Genomic DNA, 14305 nt, shown 5'->3' on the forward strand with positions numbered 1-14305 from the left:
GTTTGTTGTAATACTTTGACCTTGTAGCATGGACGGTACATTGTTAGCCATTGAATTTTTAATCCTCATAAAGAATTTTTCTTACTGCTCTATGTTTTGATCTGATGCTTGAATAAGAATGTTGCCATTGTTGTATAGGGATAAGGCGCAATCAGCTTTGAAGCCTGGTGAGGGTGTAATGGATAATCTAAAACCGTGAGGTGTTTTCCTTATTGGTTTGGAACTGAGCAAGGACTTGAAGGCTCTTCTCTACTGGGCTCCCCTGTTTGTGAAGAAGATTAGGTCGTTAACAACAATGCCTTTTGACATGCAAAAGAATGCATCCGAGTCAAGCATTTCCGGTTGTCTTTTGAGTAGATTATGTTTAAAGTTCTTAGCAGCGTTTTCAATAGGATAGTGGGGTAGATAATCTTGTAAGCGTTGTGACCAGTGACGGCTGGTGAAGTTTAAGAGTGGTGAGGCTGGGCTTGGCTGGGGTGGGATGTTGGTGGTATTTAGTTAGGGGGAATGGTGGGTTGCGTCAGGGGTTCATGTTAGCGGTGCACATAATTGTTTGTGAGGTCAGTCATCATTTCCTCCCATCATTCTATTGCAAAGCTATGGTGCTGGCCCGGACTTAAAATTCCTGAAAGATCACGTCTCTAGCGAAGGTCAAACATACTTTCATTGCCTCTCTCTTGCTGAGGCCTCTCTCAGCCATGCCACAAGATTCTGTTTCCTTGCACTTTGATGTTACTCTGCAAACCGACCAGAATGCCAACCCACCAAGGCTGAAGACAGGCTGGAGCCCACATGAACACCTCTATTAGTCACACTTCAGCATCTTGAACAGAAAAATAACTTGCAATTTTATGAAAATAGTGTCTTTTGCTCCTTGTTATTGTACTTTTGCAGTTGCTCCAGAACAGGGCTGCCCAACGTAGATGCACGATGGCTAAATAAAATGCATGTCAGATATTTAGGATAATCACTGGCGATATGGATACGTTTTATTTAGAGACACTGCTGCCCCCAAACTGCTCCCAACAGTCCAGCCATGCCTTCAAGTCCACCTAAACAGACCCGATCCAAAGCCTAGCGTGTCTGTCTGGGTAGTGCTTTTACAAACCCTTTGCTCCGCAGTCTGTGTACATCCTCAATGCAAAAATCTACATTCCCCCGAAGCTGCTGCCAAGCCGGCCAACTTGGAGTGAATAATGGACAGCGAGGCTCAACAACAGAGAGGCGCAAAAGATAAAGGCACAGGGAAACAGTAGTGGCTGGTGACATTTGAAAGTGGTGAGGCGTAAACGTTCTGTCTGAGTGCACCGTGGCGAGCGAGCGCAGCAAGTGAGCCCAAACAACTTAAGGAGGGTTCGGGGGTTTTCCCCCCGCGAAAATTTTGAAAAAAGAGTGGGTAAATGGTGCATTTTTAAGCAAATTTGAGAAGCAAGAAGGTTAAAAAAGCAATTGTGAAAGTGCAGCTATTACATTAATAAAGGGATGTCATATAACAACATGTAGATAGAAATGTTTCTGAAGCTAGGCCCTGCCAGTGCCACGCACCTCTGAGCAATATACCATCCAGCAGGGCTTAGCGTCAGAAACATTTCTATTGTTATGTTTTTGAAGCTTGGCCCAGTGCTGACACTCAGTGTGCATGCTTCTCAGAGGTGCATCACGCATGGCAGGGCCTGTAGCTACAGGGTGAGAAACATTTTCTGCACCAGTCTGCGTTCTCGCTCTATAAACACATTGCACTTCAAAAAGTGATAGTGTTTAGAGTGGGAAGTTGTACCACTCTAAACATGACAAATAAAATACTTTACAGTATTTAGTGCACTCTAGTGCTGTGACAGTGCTCTGACTAGGCCCCTCCGGGCCAGGGTAGTGCCCGCCAACCCTAAAGAGAGGGTTCAGCACACTTCGGCAGCAACACAGAAACACAAGCGCTCCTCGGCTACCTGAAGACCGCTAAGTGAGTTTTCAAAAACCTACGAAAATCAGCAGCGGTCCGTATCTATAATATCCCTGCTGCGAATGTGACACTTCTGCAATACTTTAATTTTTTAACAAACTGAATTTCACACACAACAGTGAGTGCAGTGTTCCCGTGGCACAACCGGATGTCAGGGTGTTTACTGGTTGTTTACATGAGCAGTTTTTCTTCAGAGAGGTAGGAAGAGCTGTCTGTTTGCCACAGAAATGGAAGAACCGTGCAGTCTCTTTACCAAAGGGACTTAAGAGTTGTGCTGTGTATTTATCAAAGACTGTAGCGCTGGAGCAAGGACAGTCCAGGAGCCACCTGCAGGCAAATCACCACCACACGCACACGGCAAACACCCACCTGCCAACCGGGGGTGGGGGGGAGGAGACTCAGCCACCGCCAGAGCTGAATAAATCCTTTAGCAGGGCTTGCGTTAGGAGGCTACCTCATAACTGCCTCTTCCCGGACCCCATCCCAGACCATTAACCGTAAGGTGCCAAGCAATGCTGACTTTGGGAAGGCCGGACAGCAGCACAGGCCGCACAACCTAAGTTACCCACTCCAGAACAGCTGCTCAAAAGGAAGGATGTCAAAAAGTTTTAATGTAAAATTTCCAGAGACCATTTGAATTTTAATGTCACTATTGTGTATTACATTTTAATCAATGGGGATTAAAATTGTCTATTCGTGTTAATAACTGGCTACAAACTCCCTGGGATCTTTATCAGTCAATCATTGAAGAAAAATAACTAATGGATAAAAAAACACCGGGAAATCAGCTGGCTTATTCAAGCTGCAGCCTGCTTGTTTGATGTAATTCTTGCACGACTCCTGTGCTAAGAAGGGCAACTCTGTTCTGGTGTATATACAAATAGATTGTTATTTACGTTTGAATTGTGGGCTATACAATTCCTAAAAAGTGTCTTCCACGCAAGTCAGCATAGAACATAAATAACAAATGAGGTATGACTAGCAGCGAGCCAAAGGGGAAACATACATAAATGCTGCCAGGGTGTGATGAGGGGTTTCATATTTTAACATGAATCTTCCTGTTTTTAAAACTCGAGCCGGCCCAGACGTGAAATATGACATGGGAATGTTAGTAGAGCACTTTTAGGTCACTGCTTTTTTATATGCTTGATTACAAACGCTGGATTCACTTTGCAGAGACATCAAGGAGTTCATCTATGTGGTTTGCAACCTAAACTTTCGTGGACTTAAAAAAAGAACTACTTTATCTTCACAGTACTAATGTTAGTTTGGCCACTGTTTTGGGACTGTAGAACAAGTGTTCATTTCTCCGCATTTGTTGAGATATTTGGCGTGAAAAAGGCGCCCAGAAGCTGTTATCAGTAGCGCAGACAGCCACCCTACAACCCTGTAGTGTGTCGAATAGGGTATGCACGCTACCTCTCCAGAGAGCAAACGTAATGCTTAGTGTCGGTAGAAAATGAAATTTTACTTTTTTTCTAAACAAACTACTCAAGTCCTGGTCACCTACGACTCTATAACTTGGTGTTAGCCTCAATGTAGTGCAAAGGACTCATTTTCACTATTTTCTGTCTTTAAGAAAATGCACCATACTACAGTACGAAAGTGTGCCTCAGTGAACGTTTAAATGAAATACATGAGTCCAAAATACAGCCAGATTTCAGTTGCCAGGGGAGTACGGAGACACATCAACCAACAGTTTAAGGGGAAACGCTGAGCAGGGTGCCGGCAAACCCCATGAGTGCTGACGGCTTCTATTTGTATATCTGACTGAAACTCACATGACTGTACTTCAATTTCTTTAGCAAGGTGGTTTTACAGTATGCTTAGGTCGCAGGTGTCTGTTGACTTTAGTCATGTGGCAACGAGCATCGCACTTGATTAACCTCCTGAGGCTCCAAAGGGAATTACTGAGTGCGGAAGGCGAATTAGAGGACTACCACACCATTAAGACACACATTAGACATTCAACTCAGCAGGCATTCCCCCACACATGTATGCACTTCTGCTGTGACGCATCTTAACTTTGACCTCCTATCAATAATTCCTCAGGAAGGAGAAACATTCCTTTCCAAATCACTTTCTTTCTCGCTTTGTTGCGAGAGAGAGGATGGGGAGGACCTGCCGACTTTTGAGCTATGGAACCAAGTCTCGGTTTCGGTTCAACATCCTGTGATTATGAGGCAAATCACTTAATCTCCCCGTGCCATAGAAAAATGAATGCCTCGTTGTTTATTGTACCTGGCGCTCGTGTAAAGTGTGCCAATAACTTCCTGCAATGTAAAACTGCAAAAATTAAATAAGTGCAGCAGGGGGAGGAGCCAAGATGGCGACCGGAGCAGTCGCTTGAGCGCCCGGCTCCGTCGGCCCTTGGCCTCGGACTATCATCCTGATTCCTATCCTTGCCGATTTTCGAGGTGCAACGCGTGCGACGACGCGCTGACTGCGCCGCCGCTTTCCCGAAGTCTTAGCCTGCCCGGATGCCGGAGTTTTTGGTGCCTTTGTTCCCCGCCCTGGACCCTTGCTCTACTGTGGCCTCGGCCGACCCCCTGGAATCGTTGCAGTCACCGGACCCGCTGGTGCAAATCTGAGCCCGAGGTCCCGATCCCGCCTCACGCCACGCACGGTCGCCAGAAGGGCCGGGAGAGAGACGCCCGGACACCTCCTGTACCCTGCATCTGATGGGCTGGAGCCAGAGGGTAAGCCCCGGTGTGGCGGGTCTCCTACCCCGCTCTGTGGACCACGCTGTAGAAGGCTGCAGACCCCCTTCTTCTATGGTCTAGTCGGCTGCAAAGAGAGCCTGAGGGAGGGGAAGAGACTGCTGGCTTTCACCTGTTGCGGCGCAGACCTGTTGGGAATTGCCTCCTTGTCACGATCCCCCCCCTGGCCACGGTACCGTTCAACGGTAAAACATGGCGCTGATTGCCTGCTCGCTGCTGGGGGGTGATGCTCCGGTCTCGCCCGCTGCCCGCTTCGCCCTCCCTCTACCAGACTCCAGCTCCCCAGTGCCGTCCCGGATTGCTGCCGTTGGGGGGACGCAGCTTCCGCTGACATACGGCTCCGTTCTGGCTGCCCTGCGGGACTTTTGTCTGCAATTGTGTGTCGGCTTGCAAACGCTGAGTGAGCGGTTCGACTCTACACTGTCTGCTGCGGGCCGTGAGCGCCCCGTTTGTGATCAACAAGACGTGAGTCTGCCAGTGCTGTGGTCCTCCTGCGGGGAAGCAACGACTGGGTATAACGGTGCTACACTGGTGTCTGCATTTGGCTTTCCCGGCGCTCAGGATCAATCGCTCTCCTGCTCAATGGCAGATACTTTGTTTCCCCGGTCATTGCCGCCTGCTTTGTTGTTGCCTGCCTCACCGTGCCCGCAGGAGTTTCCAGCTGAACTACACCTGGCGACCTCGAGGAACTGTTCACGGTGGCCTACGACTCCTTTTATGTGGAACTCATGTACTTTACAAGTCAGGTCTGGATTTTATATGGTGTGCAAGGGGACCTCAATAGATGATCGGCGGCCATTTTGTGACTCTACTTCTCCATCTTCTCCCAAGTGGCCATATTGTCTTTGTCTGTTCGGGATGCGGGGCATTCACGAGGGGGCGGGTCTAATCGTACGCCCGCGATCGGGCCAGGGCTAGATTACTTTCTATCATCATGGCTTCACGGCCGGGCTGGACTGGGACTGGAATTGTCTACTTATGTCGTGCGCACTCGTCGCGATCTGTCTGCCTTCATTTCCGTGGTGTTATATGCTATCTTCCCACGACCGCCTTTGGGTGTAGTGGGGTTTCGGTGTGTGGAGGCTTGGTTGGCCGGTGGTGTCGGGCGCTCCTGAGGATACGTGGGCTCCTCCCCGCCTCCTTTCTTCTTTCTTCTCTTAGTTTCTTTACTCTATTCCTACTTTCTCTCTCGTCTATATTTCGGGTTCATTGGGCGACAGGCACTATGCTGGGGGGGGGGTAGGCCATAGCCTCCGCATTGGTGTAGGGTGGGGGGGTAATTTACTGTTTCTTTTTCAGTTCTATGGGCCTCTTTCTTTCATGTCTCTGCGCTATACTTGTTTCGATTCGGGGTCCGGGTGTGGGGTGGATTGAGTGGGGGAGGCTTTTAGGGGGTGCGTATTTACTACTGTGATGATCCTGTTATCTAATTGCATCGCCTTACTGTATGAGATTTTCTATGGCTGTTTTAATGATGCTGCTGCTCTCCAGTGTATGAAGCCGACTTGCGGACTCGAATCTCCTTGTTTCTATCCTTTACTGACTTTTTTCCCGATAAAATTTTTTTTTTTTTTTGAAAACCTTAAAATTAACCTTCACTTCTCCTTCCCCCGGTGTCAAGGCTCCCTCCAGTGTATGAATCCTGAATCGTTGCTAATCTTGACCTTGACGCACAGGGGATGTATTGTTTGTCTCTGTGCTCAACCGTATTGTGGCCGGCCTGATGGTTGTAGGCCCGTATTTGTTCTTTTACTATGCACAAATAAAGGTTTTTAAAAAAAAAAAAAAAAAAAAAAAAAAAAATAAGTGCAGCAAAGATGAGCTTTGTTGCACCAGAGAGGGGCGGTTGGGTTTGTAGAAAGCACGTGCCCTGAGTGCTAAACTATGAAAATCTTCCAGCGACAGAAGAAGGCCATTCGTCTGCCTACACATGAGAGCAGCACAGGACAACGTCTTGCCCACAGTCCTCTATATGAGGAAATGCGGCACAACTAGATTTAAAGTCTACGGTTCAAAGAAGCAGTCGCGGCACTTAATATTCCGGGGGGGGGGGGGGGTCACGCGGGTGTTGGGGGAGGAGGGGATGTGAAAAGTAACTTACCTGACCGGGTCTGCCTCTGCTGCTCGGCTGGGCCCCACGCCGCCTCTGCTGCTTTCAAACACAGGAACAGGCATGCTGCTCCCTCCTCTCCTGTAAAGCCAATCACAACACTGCAATCACAGCGTTGTGATTGGCGCTGAGCCCCGGGCGGCACCAAGCCGGGCACCAGTAGGGACACCATTTTCTCTATGTAGGCTTCCCACCCTGCAACCCCAAAAACCCAACAACCCACACCTGACATATACATTAGAAAATATCTTAATTACACAATTTACATAAAGAATTACGAGCGCAACCCCACAAGCACCCCGGACGACCAGCCTGGAACCACGGGAACAGGGAAGGGCAAGGACAAGAAACCGAGGAAGACGAAGTTCAGTCCTCAGGCGAACAGGACCATAGTCACAGAGGTGATGGAACACCATCAACAACTCTTCGTCACCTCCAACATGTCACTGGGCACCAAAACTGCAATATGGCGGGACATCGTCGACAAGGTGAATGCCGTCGGAGAGAACAAGAGGACAATGGACGAGGTCAAGAGGCGAAGGAATGACATCAAGCTGAAGACCAAGGAGAAACTCTCCGCCAACCAGAAGGCAGCAATGCAGACTGGAGGTGGGAGCCCAGTGCCACAGCTGGAGCTGGATGACATGGAGGAGCTGGTGTAGACAGTCATCAGTGTGGAGACTGTGGCCGGAGTCGGGGGACTGGACATTGCTCGGAGTTGGGGGATTGAGCATTGCTCGACAGGACATAACACAACCGCAACAGGGTGAGTGACCACCAGGTACTGGGGGGACGGGTGGAGATGGGCTCAATGACACACATGCACAATCAAGCAGAGCACAATGCAGACCCACAATGACTCTGGGTCATCGCTCAAATCTACAGACTGTCACAATGTACAATGCCATGCTGTCTGAATGTCAACCTGTACTATGCATCTACACACATGTGGACACATTGTAATACACCATCTCCCTTTCACATCGCAGGGGTACCATCAACACCTCCTGCAGAGCAGTCATAGCCACTCTTCACGGATGACAAGGAGGAAAACGCCAGCATCGACACCCAAACCATTCAAGACATCATAGACCTCATCCGCCACTCACCTCCAGGCTCAGGGCAGCCCAGCTACAATGATGAGACCCCACCCACCACCCAAACCACCCAGGAGGAGGCACCCACAGCCCCGGCACCCTCCCAAGACCTCCAAGAACAACACATGGCCTTGCAACGCCGTGTGCTGGAGTGCCAGATGGAGACAGTTGAGCAGGTATGGGTGGGCTTCGGCATCATGGCTGCCAAACTGGACGCCACCCTTGGGTTTCTATGTCCACCCTATGGTCTGCAACGAGCCCTGACTGACATCGCTGGAGTCATGATGTGGAGATAAGAACACCTGTCCGCTCAGAGTGGTACCAGCGATGCTAGCCATGAGCTGGCACACATACGGAGGCTCATGGAGGACATGGTGCATATGGAGGTGTAAAGGATGACAGCCACCACTGTACATCATTGAAATGTAGCTGGGATCTTTCAAGCCCTACTGACCTCCACCATGGCACTGCCGCCACAAGGCGTGGCGCAGATGAATGTTGCTGCCCCCACACCATCCACATCCCTGCCCCCTGGGGTGTCAGTGCCACCCAGTGCGGCAGCCAGATCCACTCAGGCACCTGATGTGTTAGTGGCACACAGTGCGGCAGCTGGTTCTGCAACACCCACAGGTGGGGCAGTGCACACACCCGGGTATGAGGACGCGGATGGGACTGTGGACAGAAAGACCAGGCACTAGCATTCATTACTGTCACCTGGCCTGTTTCTGCTTGGTACCGCACATGGCCTAATGACCTTACACTGACCCATGACACACTCACCTTGGACAGCGACATGGAATGCCACATCCGGATTGGTGACCAATGACACGTTGACCAGGCTGCGGACTGTACCCTTCCCTTCAGCAGGACTTGACATCCCCGGATGGACTCTGGCTGGCCGTCCACGGGCCCATATTGTGTAGTGTGCTGGGCATTGCCCTGAACCGCTCCATCTGCATAACTGCACTGGATGTGCAATAAACAGCCATTGACGCACTGTCTTGTCTTTCATCAGTCATGCATGCATGTGTGGATGAATGTAGGGGCAGTGATTACACCTGCGTCAATGATGCTCATCCTGTGGGATGCCAGTCAGATGGTGCTACATTGCATTTTGTGTACCGGGTCCCGTGGACACTACAACAGGGACACAAGCATCACTCACTTCCATGTCTGGACATGGACTGAACCACGCCCAGAGCCCACGTGTCATGGTGGCTAGCCCTGCGCTGGTCCAGCGTATGGCAGGCCAGACCACTCCGCTTACACTCAGAGGGGGGCCATCATTGCTACCCATCGCAGGCATACTCGAAGGTGGTGTGCAGGTCACTGGTCTAGTTGTCAGCATGTCACAGCCACTCCCTGAGGGCAGGTGTGCACACACACCACACCCATCCGGCACAGGCGTCAGAGGCCATGTGACTCCACCAACATAAGGGGCCGATGACGTCACATTCTCCTCTGCCCGTGGTGACTGGATGACGGATGCCACAATTCCCAATAGTGAAGGGCACAAGAGTTTTGTCGCACCACGTGGCGCTGACTGGGGTTGCACAGGGTTAGTGGCAACCCAGGCCTCCATACGGCATAGGCCGACCACCACGTGGCGCTGACTGGGGTTGCACAGGGTTAGTCGCACCCGGCGCATTGTGGCAGGCACATGCACACTGCCACGGGACAGTGACTTTGGGCGCACTGAGTCAGTGGCACCTTAAGCTGCTGAGCGGGTGAGCACCCTGCAATGATTCCCCGTCCCGGCGGTCCAGGCAACTCAGGTTTCGTGTGCCCTGCTGGACAGCAGTGTAGGCCAAAGTCAGCAGGCAGCGCGGGCCTACCGCCACATGGCCTTGCTTCCGGGTCACAGACTTAGTGGCACCAATTGGGCTGATCGGGTGTGCAAAAGACACACAATTGATGTACGTAATGCTGAACAAATCAAAACTGAGCGGGTGTGTAGCCTGCGATGTTACCGGGTGCACTGGTATGTCCTATGTCATGGAGTATTCAAGATCCAGCACCAAACGTGAGGCCTGGTGGCCTGCGGTGCATGGCTGCATGGTGTGGAGGGTGCCATGTCCACGGGCCCCGGACTTGTGGCTTGTGGCTTGCAGCAGCACGTGGTGGGACATTCAGTCTACACGCCGGTGGTGGAAGGTGAGCAGTGAGGCCTGGGTGTGCATGGGCGGGCATGCTCCGTGGGCGGCGGGTGCCTTTGTGATGCCTCTGCCTGGGTGTGCATGGGCGGGTAGGCGATGTTATCCAGTGCAAGTATTTGTACTGTACCAGTCATGTATCTGGACTCAGATGACGGCTCTGACTCAGATATGTGTCCTGGTGTACTGCTCTACATACCGGCACGTGGTTGGAGACACACCGGTGACAGCAGGTGAGCAGTGTGGCCTGGGTGCGCAGGGGCGTCTCTCTCTCTCTCTCTCTCTCTCTCTCTCCCTTCTTCTCACTCTCTCCCTCTCTCTCTTCCTTCTTCTCTCTCTCTCTCTCTCTTCCTATCTCTCGCTCCCTTCTTCTCTCTGTCTCTCTTTCCCTCTCTCTATCCCTTCTCCTCTCTCTCTCTCTCTCTCTCTCTCTCTCTCTCTATCCCTCTCTTCTTCTCTCTCTCTCTCTCTCTCTCTCTCCCTGTCTCTCTCGCTTCTTCTCCTGCTCTCCCTCTCTCTCTCCCTTCTTCTCTCTCTTTCTCTCCCTTTCTCTCTCCCTTCTTCTCTCTCTCTCTCCTTCTATCTCTCTCACTCTCCCTCTCTTCTTCTCTCTTTCTGTCTCTCCCTCTCTTCCTCTCTCTCTCTCCTTCGCTCTCTCTCTGTCCTTTAATGTGCGCAGGACACGCCTTCTCATCATGTTTTCTTTCTTGCAGGCTGTGACCTACGGACTATCCCGTGGGGAGCCGCCATGTGTCTTCATTTCATTTCGGTGTTCATGTTAATAAAGTTTTATTTGTTTCTTCGAAAGTGAATGTGTGATGCTAATTTCTGTGATGACACATGCATTTCAACTGTTGTGATTGAGCGACATCATGCAGAATATTTTGCACATGTTTTTGTGTAGCTGATGTGGCATGTCTTTGTTGGGGGGTGCCAGGGAGGGGTGGTCTGGTGGGTGGTGTCTGTGGGTGTTGTGGCTCTCTTGGGTGTCCGGGCCGCATGGTGGGTGTCTCCATGGCATCTGTTGCCCTGCCGATGTGGCCCTGGGCTGGTCTCCATTTTGTGGTGCTGGCTGCTGTCCGACATAACACCAGGTCATGGCAGGTGTAGATTTCCTGGTCCTAACGCGCCTTATCGCCTGTTTTGTGTTTTTATCGCCGGTCGTTGAGAATGTTGAGGTGTGGTGTGGTCGTGGATTTTGGCACGTGAACGCCCACTCTGCATCTCATTAGCGATAGTTGCGGTGATCTGTGGTGATTATTTTTGCGGCTGCTATCGTGGGTAAACTTGTGCTGTGGGCTGTTAGCACCAGCTTGTGAATGGGAAGGTAAATTTATCGCCACTTTGGCTGCGATAAAGTACCGATGACTCTGCAATAAATCCTTGTGAATATGCCCCTAGATATTTCTGCATATTGATTACTTTTACTGAATATTTTGTCTGAATATCATTTATTAGTGTCCATTCGCTGCTTGTGCTCTGGTTGAGTCACTTTGACACTGTAGCCACAGACTTATTTAATGTTTAAAAGCTCCACGGCGATATTGCAGCAACAGACTTATTTAATACATAGAAGCACTTTGTTCGTTGGGTTTCCAAATGCCATGTATTCTACAATGTTGCTTTTATGTTTGCCTCAACATCCTCTAAGAAGAAACTGTAGCCACAAACGTATCTAATGTTTACAGGCATTTTGTTTCTTTTCACCGTACAATGATACCTTTTTATTTACAACAGTTCATGCTACATTGTTCTTCTCGGTTGTGCCTCATCTTCGCGCTGGTTGTGTAGTAATGGAAAGCAGTTTGTGCCGCTGCATGCTTTTTATGCTGTGTCTCTTCTCCGTACTACCACTGCAGTCATGGACTGATTTAATGTTTGAAAGTTCCAGGGAGATACTGTAGCATCGGGCTTATTTAATGTTTAAAAGTTCCAGGGCGATACTGTAGCATTGGGCTTATTTAATGTTTAAATACACTTTGTTTTCCAGATGCAATCTTTACTACAACGTTACTTTTCGATCATTCAGGGGGTCACTGTACCCATGGACTGGTTCAAAACATTTCCTTTTTTTCAACACTCAGATACACTTTGTTTGTTTCTCAAATACAGTCTTTACTTCTCCAGCGCGACATTTTAGCCATGGACTTATTACATTTTTTAGGCATTTTCTTACAATTTGACCTTTTTGTTAAAGTAATTTGTGCAACTGCATGTTTTTCTATGCTGTGCCTCTTCTCCACGCTAACACTGTAGCCATGGAAAGCAGCTTGTGCCATCCCATACCGTATAATGATAGGCCGTACTATACCATACTATACAATGACAGGCCATACCATACTATACAACAGGCCATACCATGCCATTCTGGACATTGACAGTCCATACCATACCATGCCATGCCATACCATACAATACCATACCAGGCCTCCCCAAACCATACACACCATACTATACAATTACAGGCCATATCATACCATACCATGCCATATCATACCATACCATGCCATGCCATACCATACCATACCAAACCATACCATACTAGGCCATACCATACCATAGTACCATAGTATACCCTACCATACAATAGCAGCCCATACCTTAGCTTATCATACAACACTATACAATGACAGGCCACACTATATTATACTATAAAACATAACTATAACAAATATTAACGAAGTTAATAGATCTTGCACAGCCAACCAATGGTATATGAGTCTGTCTGGAAACTCGAGTGAGATTTTTGTGCAGCAGGTAGGTTGTGGGCTCTTGTTTTTAGGTCTTGCCTGAGGCTGAGCATGCACTGTCGCTTGTGAGATCTTTTGTTAAATTTAAAAAAAACTTTAAAAGGGCTTAAAGTCCGTCTATTATTTATGATTGCATGGCTTCATTGTCACTCTCATTTCCTTGCTTCTCATTGGCTAACGTGCCAGTTTCACTTTCTCTTCATGTTTATATCCCTTCTGTGGCGCAAGGATCAAGTATGCCTTCCTCTCAGCAGCCAGGGTCCTTCCACAAGCTGCGTGCTTTCTATTATACTTATTTACTTTAGTTGCAGCACTCCGTAAGGGTGCATGTGTTTGCAGTTCGTCTCCCCCTACACATTGTTGCTTGCCTATCCCTCCCTCCTACCGCTCTTTGGCATTTGGCTGCCCCCGCCCATTGTCTGTTCTGTTGCTGCCCCTTGTGTTGAATACCCTCTTCCACCATCCTCCCGCTGTTTGTTGTCCTCTGCCCCTCCCACTCTCCTCCTGCCCTTCTCCTACTGTTGCTGTGGGGTTCACTTTCTCCTGACCTCCTTTCGCTTTCTATGTTAGCCCAGCCCATCCGACATATCAAAAAAGTGCGATGACTCTGGCTGTGTCATCGCTCTTTTTTGTTGCTTGCCCGTTGTTGTTGCTTGCCCTCTATCCCCCCTTCCATGCTGCTATTGTATTCCCATTCTTCCCTGCCTACCTTTGTTGCTTGCCGTGCCCCTACTGCCAGAAAAAAGCACTAAGGTAGCACTAGCCTCAGCATAGTACTTTTTGTGTGGCTTACCCCGTATCCCTCTCTTGCTTGTTTTCCGTAGGTGCTGCTGGTTGCTGAGACTCGCTGGGTTAAAGTCTGAATTGAAAAATAGGAAGGGCAATAGGCAAAGTACATAAAGCTTGAAACAGTTGGAGGATCCAAACTTGGAACCCGATTACAAGTTTGGCGGTGTGGAAGCAGACCATCATGCCATCAGCCTGCTCCCACATCACCAAACAGGGCCACCGCCCGCCCGCGGACAGATTACTAGTATTATCATGGTCTGGCAGGTGTTGGTCCCACGGCAGTGCAGTTTATAGGCTCATATGTGAGCCTTAAACTGCACCGTCGTGGGATGGCCAGTGCATGTTCCTGCACAGTATGCACTGTGCAGTCCATGCCATGCAGGAATGGGAAGCATGCGCACAAGGGGGGCACAAAATGTGCCCCCCTGCATGCATCTCTTGCACAGGACCAAAAGGGGGCCTTGGAGTGCCCTTTCTTTCCTCACCGGCAGCATTTTCATGGAGTAGGAAACTCCATGAGACCGCTGGGGGTGAGAAAAGTTGTAATATGCTTGGTGGTACCACAGGACACTACCAAGTATATTGCAGCCCTCAGTCTGCCGTACCACCAACAGGGATCTCAGTGAAGGTAAGGGTCTGGGCCAAGTTGAGCAGGCATTAAATGAAGAGATCAGACTGAGTACGGATAATATAGAGCAATAGTTTTTGATATGCTGCAGTTCATAAACA

Source organism: Triturus cristatus, chromosome 4_1, assembly GCF_964204655.1.
Source record: "Triturus cristatus chromosome 4_1, aTriCri1.1, whole genome shotgun sequence".
NCBI classification, from domain to species: domain Eukaryota; kingdom Metazoa; phylum Chordata; class Amphibia; order Caudata; family Salamandridae; genus Triturus; species Triturus cristatus.